At 41.1% G+C, this 12703-nt stretch overlaps 1 long non-coding RNA gene across 1 annotated transcript in view; it reads left to right on the top strand.

Annotated features, from left to right (window-relative positions):
• The first annotated feature begins 209 nt into the window (after window positions 1-209).
• The window catches only part of LOC310754565, a 632985-nt gene continuing 620491 nt past the window's right edge, over window positions 210-12703 (top strand). Inside the window, exon 1 of the long non-coding RNA XR_014543861.1 lies at window positions 210-383. This is a non-coding gene — a long non-coding RNA (uncharacterized lncRNA). The remainder of the gene's footprint in view (window positions 384-12703) is intronic.

The raw sequence follows: 12703 nt of genomic DNA, 5'->3' as shown, positions 1-12703 counted from the left end.
AGAATTGATGCTTTTGAATTATGGTGCTGGAGGAGACTCTTGAGAGTCCCATGGACTGCAAGAAGATCAAACCTATTCATTCTTAAGGAAATCAGCCCTGAGTGCTCACTGGAAGGACAGGTCGTGAAGCTGAGGCTCGAGTACTTTGGCCACCTCATGAGAAGAGAAGACTCCCTGGAAAAGACCCTGATTTTGGGAAAGATGGAGGGTGCAAGGAGAAGGGGACGACAGAGGACGAGATGGTTGGACAGTGTTCTCGAAGCTACCAGCATGAGTCTGACCAAACTGAGGGGGGCAGTGGAAGACAGGAGTGCCTGGCGTGCTCTGGTCCATGGGGTCACGAAGAGTCGGACACGACTAAATGACTAAACAACAACAATAAGGTATTAATTAAGAATTTGTGAGTCACAGAACGCAGAGTAAGACACTGAGCTTACTGAACACTTCTTCATGTCAATGGGAGCGGAGGGAAGGACAGGCTGAGACTTTGTTGCATTTAATCCAGATGGTGGGAGAGAAGGAGAAGGATAATAAGGAGTTACAACGTTTTGGACAAGATCGGTGAAGAGGCAGAAGGAAAGTAACCTTTACTGCCATCTTCATAATATAAACTGTATGACTATCAGCTTTCTGAAAGGTGGGAGAAACTTGTGGTGAACTACCTGAAGGAGGGAGAAAAGGTGGTGGCTGAGGAAATAACAGAGTATAAAGTGGATTTTAAGAGGGAGGAGAAGGGGACAGAAAACAGTAAAAATGGTGCACAATAAAATGATGATTCATGGTGCAAATACCCTCATGCTGTGACAAGTGGAGCAGATGGAAGGAAAAGGAGGAGCATTAAGCAGGAAACGACTGAGACAGAAACACTGAAAGGAGGACTGAGTTAACAGAAGCATCGTACAAACAGTGCCATCTGGTGGGAAAAATAAGAAATTACACCTTGAATGGACTTTGGTTTGCTCCCTTCTATAACTTTTACTGTTTAACTTGTATTATACTGACTGGTCAAAGAAAGTGGTTATATAACTGGGAAATTTTGACAAAGAGAGGAAAGGGAAAAGGAAAGGGTTGGAAAAGGAAGAGAAGGGTGGTTACAGACAGGAATAGGGAGAAGTAGGGGAAAGAAAGAAAAGGGGAAATCAATTAAAAGTAGAGAGAAAAAGAAACCTGCCCTAGAAATAGAATGAAATAGTGAGGAGCTGAAATCCTCACAATTTCCCCTCAATTGGAAACTACTTCAAAAATAATAAGGTAAATTATAGAATCTATACTTAGGGAAAATATAAAGAGTGGAAAATAATATTAAATTAAGATTCATGGGGATTGCAACATGGCAACAAAGAAGCTACAGGCGTCAATGGAAACAACCTTTGCAGTACCTGGAATACAATCAAGAAGCGCTTCGGCCATAGAGACTGACCCTAACACAGATCTTAAAGATTTCATTTTAGGGATGAAAAGAGATATAAATGATAATATTAAAGCTCTAGACGAAAAATTAGATTTAATGGGGAATAAGATTGAACAGAATTCCAAAGTGATTATGGATCTCTCAAGCAGATTAAAAACATATCTGATAAAAGTAAGGAACTAGACACAGATATGAAGGAGTTGAAAATTAAAACCTCTAAACAGGAAGAAGCATTGGAAAAAATCAGAGTGACTGTAAAGAGATCAGGAAAGGTCAAGAAAAATTAAAAAAAGAACTTACGGAATTTAAAAAGGTACAAGAGGCAGCATTAGAAGTGGCTGCGACACAGGAGATGCTTCAGAAGGAACTGACATTGAGATTTTGAAGGATACAGAACTGTAAGGTTGGGACCCCGGAGGCTCATGTAGTCCCATTTTTTTCCCTGCAATGCAGGAATCACAGCTAAAGATTCCCTGACAGAGGGCCACCCAACTTCCACTTAAAAACATCCAAGGAAGGACAGTCCACCACCTTCCAAGAGAGTCAATTCCATTGTCAAATGGCTCTTGCCCTCAGAAAATTATTCCTGGTGTTTAGTCAGAATCTCCTTTTTTGTAATTTGAATCCATTGGTTTGCATGCTCTCCTCCAGAGATAGCCAAGGGAAATTGAGAATAGACAATAGGAATGTGATGATGATGATGATGATATAATTTATTATTTATACCCCACCCATCTATATTATTATTATTATTATTATTATTATTATTATTATTATTAATCCTATAAAGCATAATTCAGAGAAGAGAGAAAGGAAAGGAAATGAAACAAATTAGGAAAGGGTTAAGTGAAAATGAAAAGGAATTAGTAAAAACCGTGAAAAATGAGGTACCAAAACAAAATATCAAAATGCTACAGATGCAACTCTCCATGATCTTAAATTATGAAATAGAACAGAAGATAAAGATGCTAAAACAGAAATTTTGAATTTGCCAACAAACCAGGCAGAATGCTTGCCTGGCAATTAAAGAAAAAACAAAAGGATAAGACTGCTAGATGGAGGAAAAGTAATAGAGGAACCTAAAGATATACTGGAAAAAATTACAAATTATTATAGGAATTTATATCAGGCATAAGAGGAAGACCAGAAGGAGATGGAAAGATGCATATTACAAAATAGACTACCGAAGATAGCAAATGAAAAAATTGAACAGCTAAATTCTCCAATAACAACAATGGAGATCCAACAATCAATCTCCAAAGTAAAAATAGGGAAGTCACCAGGTCCAGATGGATTATCTGCAGTGTACTATAAGAGAAGAAGTATTGGCAGCTCCAGTAAAAACAACTATGAATGAAATTTTAAATAACAAGAAATTACCTGAGTCATAGGAAGAGGCCTTTATTACTTTGATCCCCAAACAAGGAACAGATCCAATGCTAATCAAAAATTATAGAACAATATTGTTACCAAAGAATGATTACAAAATAATTGCAGACATTCTAGCCAACAGATTAAAAAGAACACTTAATGAGATAATAAATAAAGACAAAGCAGGCTTCTTGCCAGGTAGACATATGTGCAACAATGCAAGAAATGTAATAGATCTTTTAGAATATCTTCAGACAAGAACAGACAAAAAAGCAATTTTGATGCTTGTGGATGCCGAAAAGGCCTTTGGCAATATATCCTGGAGTTATATGAAAAAAATTATAGAAATTATGGGCTCTGGGAAAACCTTCAGCAGAGGCATTGAGGCACTATACCAAAATCAGGGAGCAAAATTGATCATTAATAATGAAATAAAAGAAGAGTTCAACATTAGGAAAGGGACTAGGCAAGGTTGCCCTTTGTCACCGCTACTGTTTATTATGGTGTTAGAATCATTAGCGATTGCAATAAGGAAAGATCCAGGGATAAAAGGAATAGTAGTAGGAAGAAAATCATTCAAAATAAAAGCCTTTGCAGATGATTTCATAATATCCACTGAAAATCTGGCAGAAAGCATATTAAAAATATTAGATAGATTTTCTGAATTCAGAAAGGCGGCAGGATTTAAAATAAACCAAAATAAAACCAAAACGTTAGCAAAAAAAATATGTCTGCACAAGAGAAAGAAGAACTGTGAATAATTTTGGGACTTATAATAGTTAATAAGGCTAAAAACTAGGGAATTTGGTTAACAAATAAAAGCAGCAATCTATTTAATGATAATTATGCAAAAAATATGGAAAGAAATAAAAAAAGGACCTAGAAATATGGAATAGGCTGAAATTATCGCTCTGGGGGAGAATATTCACAATAAAAATGAATGTTCTCTCTAAAATGATGTTTTTGTTTCAGATGATCCCAGTGATTGAGGGGTCAGGATGTTTCAAGTCTTGGGAGAAAGACCTTTCAAATTTTATTTGGCAATACAAAAAACTGAGAATTAAACATAAATTATCAATAGATAGCAAAGACAGAGGAGGACTTGCACTGGCAGACCTGAAACTTTATTACGAATTGGCTTGTTTAAGTTGGTTAAAAGATTGGATGACACTACAGAACTCAGACCTACTTGATCTGGAAGGTTTCCATAATTGTTTTGGGTGGCACGCATACCTGGGACATAAGAAAGTAAAAATTCACAGAGGCTTCCTGAATCATGTCATAAGAAAGCCACTACATAAGGCATGGGGAAAAATATAAAGATCTATTAGAACCCAGAACCTCCTGGTGGCTTTCCCCTTTGGAGGCGATTGCAGTGAAAAGGAAAAATATGGATACAAACTGGGCTACATATAAAGACCTCTTAGAAGAAGAAGATAAAAAACTGAAAGTGAAAAAAATACGAGGAAATAAAACATCACCTGACCGGCTGGCTACAATATCATCAATTAGTAGAGGTGTTCAGGATAGACAACAAAAAAGGTTTTGCAGTGGAAGAATAATAAAAAAAGATAATCTAATACAAAACAAGAAAAGAATAATTTCTAGTTTGTATACCTTTTAGAATGGGAGGTGAAAGATGAGGAGGTAAAAGAGGTAATGATTGAGTGGGTGAAAGATTTTGGTAAAAGCATCCAATTATCGGCGTGGGAAAGATTATGGAACATAACATGGAAATATACGGCCTGTTATACACTAAAGGAAAATCTTTTGAAGATGTTCTGCAGGTGGTATATAACTCACAGCAAACTATCCAAAATGTACAAATTGATATCTAACTCTTGCTGGAGGTGTAAACAGGTAGAAGGGACACTGTTTCACATGTGTTGGGGTTGCAAAATAATTAAGAATTTTTGGGATATTATATACGAGCAGTTGAAGAAAATGTTTAAGCAAACCTTTATAAAAAAGCAGCTCAGACAATGGTAGTTGGAGGGGAGGAGATGGATCAAAAGTGAAAATACCATGCTGTATTTGGGGAGGAATCTGATCTCTGAGTCAGTCTGAACCTTGACACACTCCTCTTTTGCTCTCATGTGTGTTTCCTCTCTTACACACACTTGATAATCTTTCTCTATATTCATGCCAATCTGGATCCAGATTAAGAACATAATGCCTGCTGGATCAGGCCAATGGTCCATCTGGTGCAGCATCCTGTTCTCACAGCAGCTGAACAGATGCCTGCAGGAAGCCAGCAAGCAGAATCATAGCGCAAGATCCTTTCTCCTCTCCTGTGGTCTCCAGCAACTGGTATTCAGAAGCAGTGCTGCCTCTGAGTGTATCCATCAATAGCCTTATGCACCTCCATGAATTTGTCTTGTTGTTGTTTAGTCATTTAGTCGTGTCCGACTCTTCGTGACCCCCTGGACCAGAGCACGCCAAGCACTCCTGTCTTCCACTGCCCCCCTCAGTTTGGTCAGACTCATGCTGGTAGCTTCGAGAACACTGTCCAACCATCTCGTCCTCTGTCGTCCCCTTCTCCTTGCACCCTCCATCTTTCCCAACATCAGGGTCTTTTCCAGGGAGTCTTCTCTTCTCATGAGGTGGCCAAAGTATTGGAGCCTCAGCTTCAGGATCTGTCCTTCCAGTGAGCACTCAGGGTTGATTTCCTTAAGAATAGATAGGTTTGATCTTCTTGCAGTCCATGGGACTCTCAAGTCTCCTCCAGCACCATAATAAATAATACCCCTTCATGGATCACTGCCTTGCCATGGCGAAGGGGCTTGAATAACTCAGAGAAGCTATGAACTATGCCGAGCAGGGCACCCAAGATGAACAGGTCATCATCATCATCATCAACCTTTTATTCGACCGTCAGTCAGAAAAAGTACATTTGTCAATACACAGTTAAAACATCCAGGAAGATTTTAAAACTTAGCCAACACTAAAATGGGCTAAACAGATAGCCCCATATCAATACAATCAATTATAGTCTTGCGATGCTTAAAAGCTAAAAAAAAGAAATTTGGCCACCAAGGAAGGTATAACTCTAGTGACATTATTCAGCAAGTATAAAACCTGGTTTTCTCCGGGTAGGAAGCTAAATTGACATAGGTGTGGGACTATAAAATTTTGTCTAAGCTCTGCATAAGAAGGGCAAGTCAAGAGAATGTGTTCGGTGGACTCAACCACACCCATGGCACAATGACAGGTTCTCTGGGCGTATGGTACTCCCCTGTACCTTCCCCACAATATCGCAGAGTCAAGGACATTTAATCTAGCCGCTGTAAGAAGTCTGCGGTATTCAACATAGTGGATTTCTGCAAGGTAGGGGGCTGGTATGGTCCGATAAATCTGGTCCCCTAGGAACATCCCTGGTTTTACCAGGGCTAGATGAACAGGTCATAGTGGAGAGTTTTGACCAAACGTGATCCACCTGGAGCAGGAAACGGCAAGCCACTCCAGTATCCCTGCCAAGAAAACTCCATGGACAAAGACATGAATTTGTCTTATCCTCTTCTAAAGCCCTCCAAGTTTGCCATTGTGGCCTCCTTAAAAATGAGTTCCATACTTTAACTATGTTCTCCATGAAAAAGGACTTTCTTTTATCCATCCCAAATCTTCCAACACTCAGCTTCACTGGATGTCCATGAGTTCTACTGTTAACATCATAAAGTATGCAAGATTGTTAGAGTTTCAGTTAATGTCTTAGTTAATAATGCAGTTTGAATAGTTATACTGAAAGGAAATTGTTTATAAAATCAACAAACATAATGGGTCCATTTAATATGATTTAGGGGATATGACAGAGTATATTTCAGACAGACTGGAAGTCATTATTACCAAAGCAATTATGTGAAGTGATCCTGCAACAAAAAGGATGTTCAAGCTAGTTTTTCCTTCTTGAGCACAGAGTGTTAAAACTGGTAGGGCCGGAGTCTTCTCATGGGCACAGAGGGATCACAGGAAATATCACAAAGGAGGTAATATCAAAGTAAAGAGGTCCATTGCTTAAGCCAATTATCTCCCTACAACTGTCTCTGGGTGTAGGAGACTTTGCCTTCGATTAACATCCCTTTGACAAGACAAAATTCACTCCCATAGAAATTCTGTCGCATATGAGAACAAGGACTTCTTGCAGCAAAGGAATTAACCACTCCTCTTCATGTGTAGCATCTTCCAAGCATTTGCAGAGAGCTTTGGCATGATGTTTATAATCTAAGTTGCGCTACCTCTTCTCACCCAAGTGAGAAATTGAGGCCAGGAAACGACAAAGGCAGGAATTTTTCACACAATGCAGAATTGAACTATGGAAATTGCTCCCTTAGGAGACAGCAGCAGCCATCAACTTGGAAGGCTTTGAAAGAGGATTTGACAAATTCATGGAGAAGGCTATCTATGGCTACCAGCCAGGGTAGCTGTGCTCTGCCTCCAACGTTTGAGGTGGCAATGCTTCTGAAGACCAGTTGCTGGAAACCACAGGCAGGGAGAGGGCTCTTGCTTTTGGCCTTCCCATTAAGACAGCTGTTCAGTCACTGTGAGAACAGGATGATGGACGAGAAGGGCCAATCCAGCAGGCTCCTCTAAAGTTTTTAGTAAAATGCTTCCTTTCATGTCTACTGGGCTTTTGGAAACATGCTATTTATATGAAAAGGGTGGTGGAGAAGTGAGGAGCGCTGGTCAACCAAGCACGGAAACCACCATAAGGAAGAATGTGCACATGGGCTATTCATTAGCACCAGAAACTCTGCAGCGCTCCAAGACTCAGAAATAGTAGCCCAAAGTTAATGCTTTTTTGGCTCCTCTCTCAGACTCCTCACAGCATCACATGTGGTTATGCCCAAATGCCTTTGAACTCCCCCTCCCTCTTCAGATGTCCAAGTCATGTTATTTAGGATGCTCATAAGATTCTGCGACTGTCCCAATCAATTATTCTTTTTGTTCTGTTTGGCAGGGCAATAAGTTTCCAGCCGCAGCCTGAGTGGGGATGTACACTGATCTATGACTGCTTCCAACAGATCATAAACTTATAAAACTGTGGAGTTGGAAGGGTCCCCAAGGGTCATCTAGTGCAACCCCTTGCAATGCCGGATTAGAGCCGAAGAATTCCTGACAGATGTCCTCTTCTTGAAAACCTCCAAGGAAGGAGAGTCCACCACTTTCTGAGGTCATTCATTCTACCGTTGAACAGTTCTTACCATCAGAAAGTCCTTCCTAATGGTTAGTTGGAATCTTCTTTCTCATTATTTGAATCCATTGACTTGGGTCCTCCCAAGTCAGCATCAGAAAACAAGCTTGCTCCATATGGCAGCCCATGTGGCTCTCATGTCACCTCTTAGGACTCAACCACACTTCCTTTTGTACCCCATTTGTAGGCACAGATTTAAGATTTCTTTCCTTTTGCACTTTCTGCAGAAAACCATTTGACCACTGAATCAGAGCAAACAGAAACCAATTTTTCCATGGATTGCTGTTTTTTTTTATGATTCAGCAGTTGTTGTTTTTTTAAAAAAGGGTTTTCCAGGGGAAAGCTGTGGACTGCTCTGAGATCTTCGCATGAAAGGTGGTATACAAATTTAATAAATAAATAAAGGGGGGCTCTGCTTGGACCTGGCAATTCTGGATCTGTGCCTAGAAAATATAGCATGTAAGGAAGTGCAGATGAGCCCTCAGTCTTCTCTTCCACCCCCCACCCCACCCCATGCCTCACAAGTCTTGGTTTTTGTACCCTTCATCATCCTGGTTGCTCTCCACTGCACAGGTCCCAGCTTGTCAATGTCCTTTTGAAATGGGGTGTCCAAAACTGAACACAACACTCCAGATGGGGTCTGACCAAGGCTATCACTTCCCTTGATCTGGGCAATGGACTTCCATTGATGCAACCTAGAATTGCATTAGCTGTTTTTGCTGCTGCACCAGCCTGCCATCCAGAGCTGGCAGATGAGCAAAGGGAAATGCCCAATCTGTGTAGGGCAGATGAAGCCATGCTGTGGATCTGCACTGGACGAGAACAGAATTTGATGAGCATTCCTGTACAGTTGAACCATAAGGCCGTACAGTGAGTCCAGGATTTCTTGGCCCATTAACTAATCAACTACTCAACACCACTTTGCAGCCTTTGAGCAATATGTGACTGCCACATCTCTTTCTCTTAAGTGATTGGATGTGCCTCAGAAGCATTACCTGAATGCCAAGTTGGCCAGGGTTTTTAAATCTTTGCTGCAATGCTGCAAATCTGCCATGTTGCCTCAATGCTGTGGGCACCAGGCATTTTTCACCAGCCTCAAGTCAGCTGAACATTTTTTCAAAGTAAGGTCAGCCTGACTTGAATCGTTCTCAGCAACAGTTTGACTTTATATTGTAACACAGCAGTCTGATATTAAACACAGATCAGAACAGGGAAACAACAACCTCACAACATCCATCATTCTTGTGACGGCAGCATAATAGGAAAGCGCTCTTTGTTTGTTAAGGTTTAGAGAAGGGGGGAAAAACAACTTCTCTTTAAACCTTGAAGGTGGAAGGCGGACATAAAATGTTCAGAGAGGAATATTTTTACTTATGAAACATAAGAACAGAAGAGGAGCCTGTTGGATCAACCAAAATCCCACACGGTCCAGCATCCTGTTCTCACAGTGGTCAACCAGATGTCTTTGGGAAACCTGCAAGCAGGATTCAGGCACAAGAACGCTCTCCTTTCCAACAGTCTCCAGCAGCTGATATTCAGAAGTATTGCTACTTTCAACTCTGGAGGCAGAACTTAGCCACCGTGGTTAGTAGCCATCAATAGCCCTCTCCTCCAGGAATTTGTCCAATCCTCTCATGAAGCCATCACCATCTAGGTTGGTGGCTATTACTGCCTCCTTCAGGAACAAGTTCCATAGTTCAACTATGTGTTGCATGAAGAGTAACAAACATCTTGTAAGGTTGACATCAGAAAATAACTTGGCATCAGTGGAAATAATTCTTCCATATTACATTTTTTTGTGAACAGTCTTTTATGATTTATGGAATGGTTATCTAATTTTGATGCCCAACTGTTTGTCAAACAGAGCAAGAACATCCTATTCAGCTTATTTATTTATAAAATGGCTTCTCATCCACATCTGGAAATCTCTTCTCCCTTCCCAGGCATTGACCGGACCTGGACTGGCATAACTTCAGCATGATTGCTATGTCATGTCCAACCATGTGATGCAGGAAAAAAGGCTAATTTTATACTGCAACAACGGAAGTCCAGTCTCCAGGTCAAAGGTAGTGGCAGTACCATAATATTCTGCCTTGGACTGACCCCACCTGCAGCTCTGTCTCCAGTTATGGGCACTCCAGTTTAAGAAGGATATTGAGAAACTGGAGGGGGACCAAGATGATCAAAGGCCTGGAAACCAAGCCTTGTGAGGGAGTTGGGGAAGAGAATAGGCTTCCAACTGTACAATTCTATGATTTATTACTATACCCTGGGACTATTTTCTAACTAGTCATTGTGTGTCAGCTTCTAAACTTGCCTCTGTGTTTTAGGTACCAGGATAGCCAGTCATAATTCCCAAGACAACCAAGTAGTCTCCTTATGGCAGCCACCAAGTTCTGCCTAAGATACTTAGGATCCTATCATTTTCAGTCTCTCCAATAGTGAATGCCGAAGGCTGGAGTGCCAACAGCACTGAAGCCAAAAGAGGGGGCCAGTGAGGAACTTGAAGAAGGTGCCATAGTATATTCAGAGCTGGAAGAGATCTTGGAAGAGGGATGGAGATGTCAATTTTGGTTTGCTGCCTCGCCTCATTTTTCCAAACTCAAGTCCAGTTGTCCCATTTCCACATCCGTTTGCGATTTATTCATTTCTCTGAAAGTTGGCATGAAAATTCATACCATGTACATATTCATTTTGGGGTGCATATTTTCCCTAAGAATTGTACATAGTTTTGCTTAGGTCCAATAGGCGTGCTGCCCACAGGCGTCTGGTTGGCCACTGTGAGAACAGGATGCTGGACTAGATAGGCCATCGGCCTGATCCAGCAGGCTCTTCTTATTTTCTTCTGTTGCAGTGCTAATGGTGCCGCCATCCTGCCTCTGAATGTATTGAAACATCAGCCTGCTGTTTTCACTGTAATGATTTCCCCTATTTATTTCTGCTTTCATTCCAGGAAGAAACTGTCTCAACTTGGTGATAATCAGATTATCCAGAGTGGGTGTGATGGTGAACATGCCTCCTTTTGCAAGACAACATTATTTTTAAAAGCATTCTTTATTTTGGGACCGTGTGATTTCAGAATACAGAACTCGTGAGCCTCCCTCAACTACAATGAAAAGAGATGGAAGCTCTCAACTACTGTTTGATTCCCCCCCCCCAAAAAAAAGTGCTATGCTGATGAATTCCAGAGGGACTGGGGTGGGGACCAACCCCAGCAATAGAGAATCCCACAGCAGCAAAAATACAAAAAATAAAATAAAAAATGGTGCAAATGTTCATTGGACAGAACTCACACTGTCATATGCACAGTTTCTTAATTGCATACATGAAATGGTATCTTTTGATCTTTGTACTTGTGTATCTACCTATGTAGAATCATAGAATTGTAAGAAACGTGTCATGACTATCCACTTGCAATTGTGTCAAATATTTTAGGATGCAGTCTCTTTAAGAAAGTAAGAAGAGCCTACTGGATCAGGCCAGTGGCCCATCTAGTCCAGCATCCTGTTCTCACAGTGGCCAATCAGATGCCCCAATAGGAAGCCCACAAGCAGGACCTGGGCACAAGAGCCCTCTCCCCTCCTGTGGTCTCCAGCAACTGGTATGCAGAAGCATTGCTGTCTCCAGTGGTGGAGGATCATGGCTTGTATCCATAGATAGTCCTCTCCTCCATGCATGTGTCACATCCTGTTTCAGAGCCACCTAAATTGATAGCTATCACTGCCTCCTATGAGAACAGCTCCTCAGTTTGACTCTGCCCTGCATGAAGAACTTTCGCATTTAAAACATGATTTAGATAAAACTGGGCATACCTTAGTTTTGTACATTATCACTACCATTGTCCCATACCAACACCTTCCAGTTTGTGCCTTTTTTTTGAGTAATTATTCACTGTGATATCTCTACCTAAGTGAGATGCAGCTCTAGATACACAAGGAAGGTTCTTGGCAGCCCCCAGGGCACTTTTTTGTTTATCTATAAGCACTATATGTACACATTGTTTGCCCTTTGTCATTAGAGAAACACCACTGGCTGACTTGGTGCTCCAACTAGATGCTTCTAGGAGGAGGTCACTTAATCTGGGAGTTCCCCACACAATTGAAGGTGTTACCTGGGCTGCGCATGATGTGTTCTGGGGTGACACTCAGGTAGAACTCAGCAGGGAGGGAAACAAAATGCCTCAACTATGGTTCCTCACAATCCTGAAGAAAAGTCCACCACCTTCCAAAGAAAACCATTCCGCTGTTGAACAGATCTTGCCCTCAGAAAGTTCTTCCTGATGTTTGGTCAGAATCTCCTTTCTTGTAACTTGAATCCATTCGTTTATATCCTACCCTTCAGAGCAGGAGAAAACAAGCTTCCTCCATCTTCCATGGGACAGCCCTTCAGATATTTGAAGATGGCTATCATATCTCCTCTCAATCTCCTCCTTAACAGACTAAACATATCCCACTCCCTCAACCAATTCTCATAAGGCTTAGTTTCCAGAAAATTGATCATCTTGGTCTCCCTACTCTGCCCACCTTCCAGCTCATCAATATGCTCCTTAAACTGGGGTGCCCTGAACTAGACACAGTAGCTCAGGTGTGGACTGACCAAGGCAAGAATAGAGAGGTATTATCACTTCACTTGATTGGGACACTAGACTTCTGTTAATGCAGCCTAGAATAGAATTAGGGTTTTTTTTGCAGCTGCATCACACTGTTCATTCATATTCAGCTTGTGGTCTACTA

This window comes from Podarcis filfolensis, assembly GCF_964270895.1.
Source record: "Podarcis filfolensis genome assembly, chromosome: Z".
NCBI classification, from domain to species: Eukaryota; Metazoa; Chordata; class Lepidosauria; order Squamata; family Lacertidae; genus Podarcis; species Podarcis filfolensis.
The sequence above is the reverse complement of the archived record's forward strand: the minus strand, read 5'-3'. Positions and strand labels throughout refer to the sequence as shown.